The sequence below is a fragment of the Arachis ipaensis genome, chromosome B4 (genome assembly GCF_059453495.1).
Source record: "Arachis ipaensis isolate K30076 ecotype BB chromosome B4, ASM5945349v1, whole genome shotgun sequence".
NCBI lineage: Eukaryota > Viridiplantae > Streptophyta > Magnoliopsida > Fabales > Fabaceae > Arachis > Arachis ipaensis.
The window spans coordinates 114872384-114884457 of NC_142439.1; the positions used below are offsets into that span (position 1 = coordinate 114872384).

General features: G+C 37.2%; 1 non-coding gene and 1 pseudogene across 1 annotated transcript; one reads left to right on the forward strand and one right to left on the reverse strand.

Moving 5' to 3' along the window:
- Nucleotides 1–5645: 5645 nt before the first annotated feature.
- Nucleotides 5646–11525, reverse strand: LOC148568862 (uncharacterized; annotated as a pseudogene).
- LOC148568863 (small nucleolar RNA R71) lies at nt 7300–7407 on the forward strand. The gene has a single exon (XR_015882044.1). It is a non-coding gene; the product is annotated as a small nucleolar RNA R71 (small nucleolar RNA).
- Nucleotides 11526–12074: the final 549 nt, after the last annotated feature.

The window sequence follows — 12074 nt, forward strand, 5'->3', positions numbered from 1 at the left end:
TAGTGATAACAATGACGATACAAAAGTTTGTTCTAGAGACTTTATCATCTTTTACTTCCTCACGGCATGTATTGCCATCACTTTTGTCACTTCCTAGCCGAGCCCAAGTTCCAAGCCATTATTCGACATTAGATTTAGATACTATGTAAGTGGAGCCAATGCCTTTTGGTCTAATGGTGCTAATGACTATAATATAGATGGGCGCATAGATCTAAGAATTGGTCATGGATTTTACGGTAGAGAGTCTGTTTCTTGCCATCAAGAACTACAACATTTGTCGAAGTGTAGAGTATTAAGTGGTTGAATCTGATTATCTGAAGTATCATTGTCAGTGAAGCATTCGGGTTGTATATTGACAGAATCTTGGTTATTGGGGGGGTTTTTTAAATATGAGTTTATGCACACGTGCTTGGCGCCAACAACATCCCAAGATCATTCAAATCTCAACAGCAACCTGATCTACAAAGTTATCTTTCCCATGATAGAAGGTAAATTTTTGAAATTTTTACATTTGTGTTTGGGAAAATAGTTACATATTTATCATGTTATTGTTGTAAGATTTCTAAAAATAGTTGACATATTAATCAATTTAGATAATCCTTCCGTTCCGATAAGAGTACTACAAGGGGCAGTAAAGTAGAGTTACATATTTAAGCTATCGTAAAAGAAATTTTAGATGGTGAAACAAAAAATAATTGCTTAGTTCTATGGGGATTGAAAAGAGTCGTACAATCAGCTTCTGAGGTTGCCAAATGCGATTGACCAATATTTGCGTAGTATAGTTCATGATATCAAGCTCGTGCCACATTATGAAGGCATACTTCGAGACTTTTGTTCTATGCAATTTGATAAGGGGATATTTCCTCCCTGCATTAAAGTCTTCAAGTATTGCAAATCTCTGGTATCTATTGATGTCATACATTTGTATGGGTGATAGAGATGGATTTTGTTGATGGCCTTTGCACAAGACGACAACTCAAACATTCTTTCCATTACTTTTGAATTGGTTGAGTCGGAGTCAATAGAGTCTTGGTTGTTCTTTATAAGGAATTCACAGCAGCATGTGACTCCTCAGCAAGATATTCTTGCCATATATGATAGAGCTGGAGCTATATATGCCACAAAGAAAGAGGAGGGTAGTGGATGGCATCCTCTAGGGGCATACCATGCTTATTATTGTATCCGTCATATGGTTGCTGATTTCATGAGTCGGTTCCAGTGTAAAAAAAGAAAAATGAGCCTGATCAATGCAGTATATTCTCCAAATCAGGAGAAACATTTGGCGTATATGAGAGCATTAAGAGATCTCAAATCAAAATTTTCTACGTGGGCAAATATGTTTCGCAAAGAAGTCTGGCTACGACACTATAATTCTGGGCCAAAGGTTTGGCCACATGATTACCAACCTATCTGAATGCACCAATGCTATGCTAAGTGAGATGTGTAACCTTCCCATCACAGCCATTATTTAGTCCACATATATGCGACAGCAGAACTTGTTTGTTAGGAAAGGCCAAGAAGCATTTGCTTGACTTAATCGGGGAAACATGTTTTCATAGTACCTGAGAAAAATGTTCAGAAAAACATGGATGCTATCCCCAAGATGGGTGTGCATGAATCCAATCGTTTTGCTTCAATTTTACATCATCAGGCATCTGTCTCAGGCGAGCCTTCAACTATATCATCTTAATGGTGAAAGACTCGGATTGCTGCCCTTTGGTGGCTCCCAGTGCAATGGCAACACTCTAACTGCCTCCTCAACCTTCTCTTATGTGTCACAATCATAATAAGTCTGAAAATTACAGCTGCAACCTCCTACCGACTACCTATACGTCTGCAAGCCATGGTGATATGCAACATCCTAAAGAGTAATGGTACCTGGTGTGCGAAATCGTGATCATTCCATTCCTTGGTAACGGCGCTAAAAACTCGATACGCACGTTCATGATCTTATATCTGTTTCACAATTTCGTACAACTAACCAGCAAGTGCACTGGGTCGTCCAAGTAATAAACCTTACGTGAGTAAGGGTCGATCCCACGGAGATTGTCGGCTTGAAGTAAGCTATGGTCACCTTGTAAATCTCAGTCAGGCAGATTCAAATGTATTAAGAGATTATAGTGAACGAAAATTAAAATAGGATAGGGATACTTATGTAATTTATTGGTGAGAATTTCAGATAAGCGTATGGAGGTGCTTTCGTTCCTCTGATCTCTGCTTTCCTGCTGTCTTCATCCAATCAATCCTACTCCTTTCCATGGCAAGCTTTATGTAGGGCATCACCGTTGTCAATGGCTACATCTCATCCTCTCTGTGAAAAAGGTCCAAATGCTCTGTCACAGCACGGCTAATCATCTGTCGGTTCTCGATCATACTGAAATAGGATCCATTGATCCTTTTGCGTCTGTCACTACGCCCAGCACTCGCGAGTTTGAAGCTCGTCACAGCCATCCCTTCCCAGATCCTACTCGAAATACCACAGACAAGGTTTAGACTTTCTGGATCTCAGGAATGGCCATTCATGGGTTCTAACTTATACCACGAAGACGCTAATAACTCGGACTCGGTCCCCTGTATTAGATATCCAAGAGATATCCATTCAATCTAAGGTAGAACGAAAGTGGTTGTCAGGCACGCGTTCATAAGTTGAGAATGATGATGACTGTCACGATCATCCCATCCATCATATTGAAGTGCGAATGAATATCTTAGAAGCAGAATAAGTTGAATTGAATAGAAAAACAGTAGTACTTTGTATTAAACTTTGAGGAACAGCAGAGCTCCACACCTTAATCTATGGTGTGTAGAAACTCTACCGTTGAAAAATACATAAGTGAAAGGTTCAGGCATGGCCGAATGGCCAGCCCCCATGATCTAAGAACTAAACATCCCAAGATGTCTAATACAATAGTAAAAGGTCCTATTTATACTAAACTAGTTACTAGGGTTTACAGAATTGAGTAAATGATGTAGAAATCCACTTCCGAGGCCCACTTGGTGTGTGCTTGGGCTTAGCTTGAAGTTTACACGTGGAGAGGTCATTCTTGGAGTTGAACGCCAGTTTGTAACGTGTTTTTGGCGTTGAACTCCACTTTGCAACCTGTTTCTGGCGTTTGACTCCAGAATGCAGCATGAAACTGGCGTTGAACGCCAGTTTACGTCATATAAACTCGGGCAAAGTATGAACTATTATATATTGCTGAAAAGCCCTGGATGTCTACTTTCCAACGCAATTGAAAGCATGCCATTTGGAGTTCTGTAGCTTCAGAAAATCCACTTTGAGTGCAGAGAGGTCAGAATTCAACAGCATCTGCAGTCCTTCTTCAACCTCTGAATCTGATTTTTGCTCAGGTCCCTCAATTTCAGCCAGAAAATACCTGAAATCACAGAAAAATACACAAACTCATAGTAAAGTCCAGAAATGTGATTTTTAATTAAAAACTAATAAAAATATACTAAAAACTAACTAAATCATACTGAAAACTATGTAAAAACAATGCCAAAAAGCGTATAAATTATCCGCTCATCACAACACCAAATTTAAATTGTTGCTTGTCCCCAAGAAACTAAAAATCAAATAGAATAAAAAGAAGAGAATATACTATAAATTCCAAACTATCAATGAAACATAGCTCTAATCAGATGAGCGGGACTTGTAGCTTTTTGCCTCTTGAATTGTTTTGGCATCTCACTTTATCCATTGAAGTTCAGAATGATTGGCATCTATAGGAACTCAGAGTTCAGATAGTGTTATTGATTCTCCTAGTTCAGTATGTTGATTCTTGAACACAGCTACTTTATGATTCTTGGTCGTGGCCCTAAGCACTTTGTTTTCCAGTATTACCACCGGATACATAAATGCCACAGACACATAACTGGGTGAACCTTTTCAGATTGTGACTCAGCTTTGCTAAAGTCCCCAATTAGAGGTGTCCGGGGTTCTTAAGCACACTCTTCTTTTGCTTTGGACCTTGACTTTAACCGCTCAGTCTCAAGTTTTCACTTGACACCTTCACGCCACAAGCACATGGTTAGGGACAGCTTGGTTTAGCCACTTAGGCCAGGATTTTATTCCTTTAGGCCCTCCTATCCACTGATGCTCAAAGCCTTGGATCCTATTTATTACCCATGCCTTTTGGTTTTAAGGGTTACTGGCTTTTTGCTCTTTTTTTTCCGCTATTTTTTATTTTTTTTTGCAAGCTTTTGTATATTCACTGCTTTTTCTTGCTTCAAGAATCATTTTTATGATTTTTCAGAATATCTAATAACATGTCTCCTTGTCATCATTCTTTCAAGAGCCAACATATTTAACATTCTTAAACAACAACTTCAAAAGACATATGCACTGTTCAAGCATTCATTCAGAAAACAAAAAGTATTGTCACCACATCAAGATAATTAAACTAGTTTCAAGGATGAATTCGAAACCATGTACTTCTTGTTCTTTTGTTTTTAAAATAGTTTTCATTTAAGAGAGGTGATGGATTCATATTCATGACTTTAAGGCATAGACACTTAACTACTAATGATCATGTAATAAGACACAAACCTAGATAAACATTTAACATAAAAAAAATGAAAAACAGAAAATTTTAAGAACAAGGAATGAGTCCACCTTAGTGATGGTGGAATTTTCTTGAAGAACCAATGATGTCCTTGAGCTCTTCTATGTCTCTTCCTTGTCTTTGTTGCTCCTCCCTCATTGCTCTTTGATCTTCTCTAATTTCATGAAGGATGATGGAGTGCTCTTGATGTTCCACCCTTAGTTGTCCCATTAATTGTGTGGAAGAAAATGTATCCCCTGAGGTATCTCAGGGATCTCTTAATTTGCAGTCAAATGTTCTACCACTGAGCTATAGACCCTTGAGATGAATCTCTCCATCTCCCATGACTCGGAGGTGGAAGCTTTTGTCTTCCCTTTCTCTTTTCTAGAGGTTTCGCCGGTCTTAGGTGCCATCAATGGTAATGGAAAAACAAAAAGCTTATGCTTTTACCACACCAAACTTAGAATATTGCTCGCCCTCGAGCAAAAGAAAAAAGAATAGAAGAAGAAGAAATGGATGTGAGTGGTGAAGAGGTGAAGGGGAAGAGAGATTGAGGTGATTGGTGAAGGGTTCTTGGGAAAGGGTGATATAGGATTATGAGGAGGGAAGGTAAGTGGAGGTATGTGGGGATCTTGTGGGGTCCACAGATCCCGAGGTGTCAAGGATTTACATCCCTGCACCAATTAGGCATGTAAAATGCCTTTGCATGCATTTCTAGCGTTTAAACGCCGAAGTGATGCTTGTTCTGGGCGTTCAACGCCAATATGCAGCATATTTCTGGCGTTGAACGCCAGCTCCATGCTTGTTTCTGGCGTTCAGCGCCAGCTCCATGCTCTGTTCTGGCGTTGAACGCCAGCCAGATGCTCCTTACTGGCGTTTGAACGCCAGTGAGTCCTTCCTCCAGGGTGTTCTGTTTTCAATGCTGTTTTTCATTCTGCTTTCAATTTTTCAGTAGTTTTTGTGACTCCACATGATCATCAACCTAATAAAACATGAAATAACAAAGAGAAAATAAAATAGATATGATTAAATAACATTGGGTTGCCTCCCAACAAGCGCTTCTTTAATGTCAATAACTTGACAGTGGGCTCTCATGGAGCGTCACAGATAATCAGAGCAAGGTTGGGACCTCCCAACACCAAACTTAGAGTTTGGTTGTCCCAACACCAAACTCTAAGTTTGACTGTGGGGGCTTTGGTTGACTCTGTAGTGAGAGAAGCTTTTCATGCTTCCTCTCCATGGTTACAGAAGGAGATCCTTGAGCTTTGAACACAAGGCAGTCCTCATTCAGTTGAAGGACCAACTCTCCTCTGTCCACATCAATCACAGCTCTTGCTGTGGCTAGGAAGGGTCTTCCAAGGATGATGGATTCATCCTCTTCCTTCCCAGTGTCTAGGATTATGAAATCAGCAGGGATGTAAAGGCCTTCAACCTTTATTAGTACGTCCTCTACTTGTCCATAAGCCTATTTTCTTGAGTTGTCTGCCATCTCTAATGAGATTCTAGCAGCTTGCACCTCAGAGATTCCCAGTTTCTCCATTACAGAGAGTGTCATGAGGTTTATCCCTGACCCAAGGTCACATAGAGCTTTCTCAAAGGTCATGATACCTATGGTACAAGGTATCAAGAACTTTCCAGGATCCTATTTCTTCTGAGGCAATGTCAGTTGATCCAGATCACTTAGTTCATTGGTGAGCAAGGGAGGTTCTTCTTCCCAAGTCTCATTACCAAATAATTTGGCATTCAGCTTCATGATTGCACCAAGGTACTTGGCAACTTGCTCTTCAGTAATATCCTCATTCTCTTCAGAAGAAGAATACTCATCAGAGCTCATGAAGGGCATAAGGAGGTTCAATGGAATTTCTATGGTCTCTAGATGAGCCTCAGATTCCTTTGGTTCCTCAAAGGGAAACTCCTTCTTGCTTGAGTGACGTCCCATGAGGTTATCCTCAGTGGGGTTTACGTCCTCTCTGTCCTCCATGCATTCGGCCATATTGATTATATCAATGGCCTTGCACTCTCTCTTTGGATTCTCTTCTGTATTGCTTGGGAGAGTACTAGGAGGTGTTTCAGTAATTTTCTTACTCAGTTGGCCCACTTGTGCCTCCAAATTTATTATGGAGGACCTTGTTTCACTCATGAAACTTAGAGTGGCCTTGGACAGATTAGAGACTAAGTTTGCTAAATTAGAGGTATTTTGTTCAGAGTTCTCTATCTGTTGCTGAGAAGATGATGGAAAAGGTTTACTATTGTTAAACCTGTTTCTTCCACCATTATTAAAGCCTTGTTGAGGCTTTTGTTGATCTTTCCATGAGAGATTTGGGTGATTTCTCCATGAGGGATTATAGGTGTTTCCATAGGGTTCACCCATGTAATTCACCTCTGCTATTGTAGGGTTCTCAGGATCATAAGCTTCTTCCTAAGAAGATGCATCTTGAGTACTGTTGGATGCAGCTTGCATTCCATTCAGACTCTGAGAAATCATATTGACTTGCTTAGTCAATATTTTATTCTGAGCCAATATGGCATTCAGAGTATCAATTTCAAGAACTCCCTTCTTCTGAGGCATCCCATTACCTACAGGATTCCTCTCAGAGGTGTACATGAACTGGTTATTAGCAACCATGTCAATGAGTTCTTGAGCTTCTGCAGGCGTTTTCTTTAGGTGAATAGATCCACCTGCAGAAGTATCCAATGACATCTTAGCTAATTCAGACAGACCATCATAGAATATATCCAGGATGGTCCATTCTGAAAGCATGTCAGAAGGACACTTTTTGGTCAGTTGCTTATATCTCTCCCAAGCTTCATAGAGGGATTCACCTTCTTTCTGTCTGAAGGTTTGAACATCCACTCTAAGCTTACTAAGCTTTTGAGGAGGAAAGAACTTGGCTAAGAAAGCCTTGACCAGCTTATCCCAAGAGTTCAGGCTATCCTTAGGTTGAGAGTCCAACCATATTCTAGCTATGTCTCTTACAGCAAAAGGGAAAAGTATGAGCCTGTAGACTTCAAGATCTACTCCATTGGTCTTAACAGTATCACAGATCTGCAAGAATTCAGTTAAGAACTGAAAAGGATCTTCAGATGGAAGTCCATAAAATTTGCAGTTCTGCTGCATCAGAGAAACTAATTGAGGTTTCAACTCAAAGTTGTTTGCTCCAATGGCAGGAATTGAGATGCTTCTTCCATGTAAATTGGAATTAGGTGCAGTGAAGTCACCAAGCATCCTCCTTGCATTATTATTATTTTCGGCTGCCATCTCCTCTTCCTGTTCGAAAATTCCTGTAAGGTTGTCTCTGGATTGTTGTATTTTAGCTTCTCTTAGTTTCCTTTTTAGAGTCCTTTCAGGTTCAGGATCTGCTTCAACAAGAATGTTCTTGTCCTTCTCCTGCTCATATGACAAAGAAGGAAATAACAAATAAAATATGGAATCCTCTATGTCATAGTATAGAGATTCCTTTGTGTGAGTAGAAGAAGAAAAGAATGTAATGTAAAGAAGAGAAGAGGAAAAATTCGAACACTGAGAGGGAGGTGGTGTTCGAATTTTTGGATGGGAGAGAAGTGTTAGTAGATGAATAAATAAATAGAAGGAGATGAGAGAGAGAATTTCGAAATTTAATTAAAATAAAAATTAAAATTGAAAGTTAGATTTCGAAAATTAAAGTTGAAATTAAATTAAAATTAAAACAATTAGTTAATTAAAAAGGAATTTTGAAAAAGGGGGAGGTATTTTCGAAAATAAGAGAGAGAGGATTAGTTAGGTAGTTTTGAAAAAGATATGATTGAAACAAAAAGATAAGATTGATTGAAAAAGTTTTGAAATTTGTTTTTGAAAAAGATATGATTGAAATTTAAAAAGATATGATTGAAACAAAAAGATAAGATTTGAAAATCAATTTTAAAAAGATAAGAAGTTAGAAAAGATTTTGAAATTGAATTTGAAAAAGATTTGAAAAGAAAATTAAAAAGATTTGATTTTGAAAACTAAAATTGATTACTTGACTAACAAGAAACTAAAAAGATATGATTCTAAAGTTTAAAGATTGAATCTTTTTTAATAAGCAAGTAACAACTTGAAATTTTTCAATCAATCACATTAAATGTTAGTAAAGATTTTGAAAATTAAGAAATAAAATAAGAAAAAGATTTTGAAAATTAAATTTAAAAAAGTTTTCAAAAATATGAAGTTAAAATGAAAAAGATTTGATTTTTGAAAAAGATTTTGAAAAGATAAGATTTTTAAATTGAAAATTTGATTTGATTCATAAGAAATAATTAACTTTAAAAACTTTTTGACTAAATCAAATCATATTTTCGAAAATTTTGAGTAAAATAAGGAAAAGATATTTTTTTATTTTTGAATTTTTAATGAAGAAAGAAAAAAACATGAAAAAGACTCATAACATAAAAATTATGAATCAAAACACTCAATGCATGCAAGAACACTATGAATGTCAAGATGAACACCAATAACACTTTGAAGATCAAGATGAACATCAAGACTTATTTTTGAAAAATTTTCAAGAAAAGAAAACATGCAAGACACCAAACTTAAAGATTTTTCATGTATAGACACTAACAAATTGAAAATGCATATGAAAAACAAGAAAAGACACAAAACAAGAAAATATGAAGATCAAACAAGGAGACTTACCAAGAACAACTTGAAGATCATGAAGAACACTATGAATGCATGAATTTTCGAAAAATGCATAAATTTTTAGAAAAAATCCAATTGACACCAAACTTAAAAATTGACTCAAGACTCAAACAAGAAACACAAAATATATATTTTTTATGTTTTTTTATTTTATTAATTTTTTTTAGATTTTTGTATATTTTTATTTTTTTTTGAAAACATATAGGGAAAAGGAAGCAATGAATTCAAAGTTCTCAATCAAGATTCCAGGAATCATACCAGGTTAGTCTAAAGCTTGATGGCCAACCAAACTTCAGCATACCATTTTGAAACTTTAGAATTCATTCTTAAAAATTTTAAAATAATTTTCGAAAACAAAGGGAAAAAATTTTTTTGAAAGATTTTTGAAGAAATTTTTTTTTTGAAAAGAAAACGAAAAGAAAGTTACCTAATCTGAGCAACAAGATGAACCGTCAGTTGTCCAAACTCGAACAATCCCCGGCAACGGTGCCAAAAACTTGGTGTGCGAAATCGTGATCATTCCATTCCTTGGTAACGGGGCTAAAAACTCGATACGCACGTTCATGATCTTATATCTATTTCACAACTTCGTACAACTAACCAGCAAGTGCACTGGGTCGTCCAAGTAATAAACCTTACGTGAGTAAGGGTCGATCCCACGGAGATTGTCGGCTTGAAGCAAGCTATGGTCACCTTGTAAATCTCAGTCAGGCAGATTCAAATGTATTAAGAGATTATAGTGGATGAAAATTAAAATAGGATAGGGATACTTATGTAATTCATTGGTGAGAATTTCAGATAAGCGTATGGATGTGCTTTCGTTCCTCTGATCTCTGCTTTCCTGCTGTCTTCATCCAATTAATCCTACTCCTTTCCATGGCAAGCTTTATGTAGGGCATCATCGTTGTCAATGGCTACATCCCATCCTCTCTGTGAAAAAAGTCCAAATGCTCTGTCACGGCACGGCTAATCATCTGTCGGTTCTCGATCATACTGGAATAGGATCCATTGATCCTTTTGCGTCTGTCACTACGCCCAGCACTCGCAGTTTGAAGCTCGTCACAGCCATCCCTTCCCAGATCCTACTCGGAATACCACAGACAAGGTTTAGACTTTCCGGATCTCAGGAATGGCCATTCATGGGTTCTAACTTATACCACGAAGACGCTAATAACTCGGACTCGGTCCCCTGTATTAGATATCCAAGAGATATCCATTCAATCTAAGGTAGAACGGAAGTGGTTGTCAGGCACGCGTTCATAAGTTGAGAATGATGATGACTGTCACGATCATCCCATCCATCATATTGAAGTGCAAATGAATATCTTAGAAGCGGAATAAGTTGAATTGAATAGAAAAACAGTAGTACTTTGCATTAATCTTTGAGGAATAGCAGAGCTCCACACCTTAATCTATGGTGTGTAGAAACTCTACCGTTGAAAAATACATAAGTGAAAGGTTCAGGCATGGCCGAATGGCCAGCCCCCATGATCCAAGAACTAAACGTCCCAAGATGTCTAATACAATAGTAAAATGTCCTATTTATACTAAACTAGTTACTAGGGTTTACAGAATTGAGTAAATGATGTAGAAATCCACTTCCGGGGCCCACTTGGTGTGTGCTTGGGCTGAGCTTGAATTTTACACGTGAAGAGGTCATTCTTGGAGTTGAACGCCAGTTTGTAACGTGTTTTTGGCGTTGAACTCCACTTTACAACCTGTTTCTGGCGTTTGACTCCAGAATGCAGCATGGAACTGGCGTTTAATGCCAGTTTACGTCATATAAACTCGGGCAAAGTATAAACTATTATATATTACTGAAAAGCCCTGGATGTCTACTTTCCAACGCAATTAGAAGCGTGCCATTTGGAGTTCTGTAGCTCCAGAAAATCCACTTTGAGTGCAGGGAGGTCAGAATTCAACAGCATCTGCAGTCCTTCTTCAACCTCTGAATCTGATTTTTGCTCAGGTCCCTCAATTTCAGCCAGAAAATACCTGAAATCACAGAAAAACACACAAACTCATAGTAAAGTCCAGAAATGTGATTTTTAATTAAAAACTAATAAAAATATACTAAAAACTAACTAAATCATACTGAAAACTATGTAAAAACAATGCCAAAAAGCGTATAAATTATCCGCTCATCAGTACCCTCATCCTACGGTACATGAAACAATGGGTCTCTGGATGCTATCTCTCGACGAAGGCTGACAAGGCAAGTTGTTGATGTGAAAATATTTAACTCGAGCTGCGTGGGCGAAATCAACCTTCTCCAAATAAGGCAGCAATGCATCAGGAAGACCCTCTACTGTTGAGTCCATATTCCTCTTTGGAAATAGGACTTGCCGACTCTATGTAATTTTGATATTAAGCTCAATTTAAACCACAACTAAAAATAATACCTATTATGTAAAGAATCCCTAAAAAACTCTATCAACTATAGATCCCAATTCATCTCAATCAAAATAAACTACAGCAATTAGCCTAAATACAAAAATTTTTGCATTAAATTTAACCAATAATACCTACTATGTAAAACATCTCTAAAAATCTACTAAATCAACATTTATTTCGTTTCATACTAATCTACAATATATAGCCTAAACCAAAAGATTTCTACATTAAATTTAAAAATCTTCCTAATCTATAAATTTATAAATATCTATACCCTAATATATTAAAATTATCCTAAACTTATAACTATTATCAAACTAACTAACAATTATAATATAATAAATAAAAAATTTATTTTAAATTATAATCTAGTTATCAATGTGGCCCTCAATATGTCTGCTTGATTCAAACGGTTGATATTGTTACTTCGAGTCATCACGCTAACAATTTTTTTTCTCTTTTCTTTCTTTTTCTCT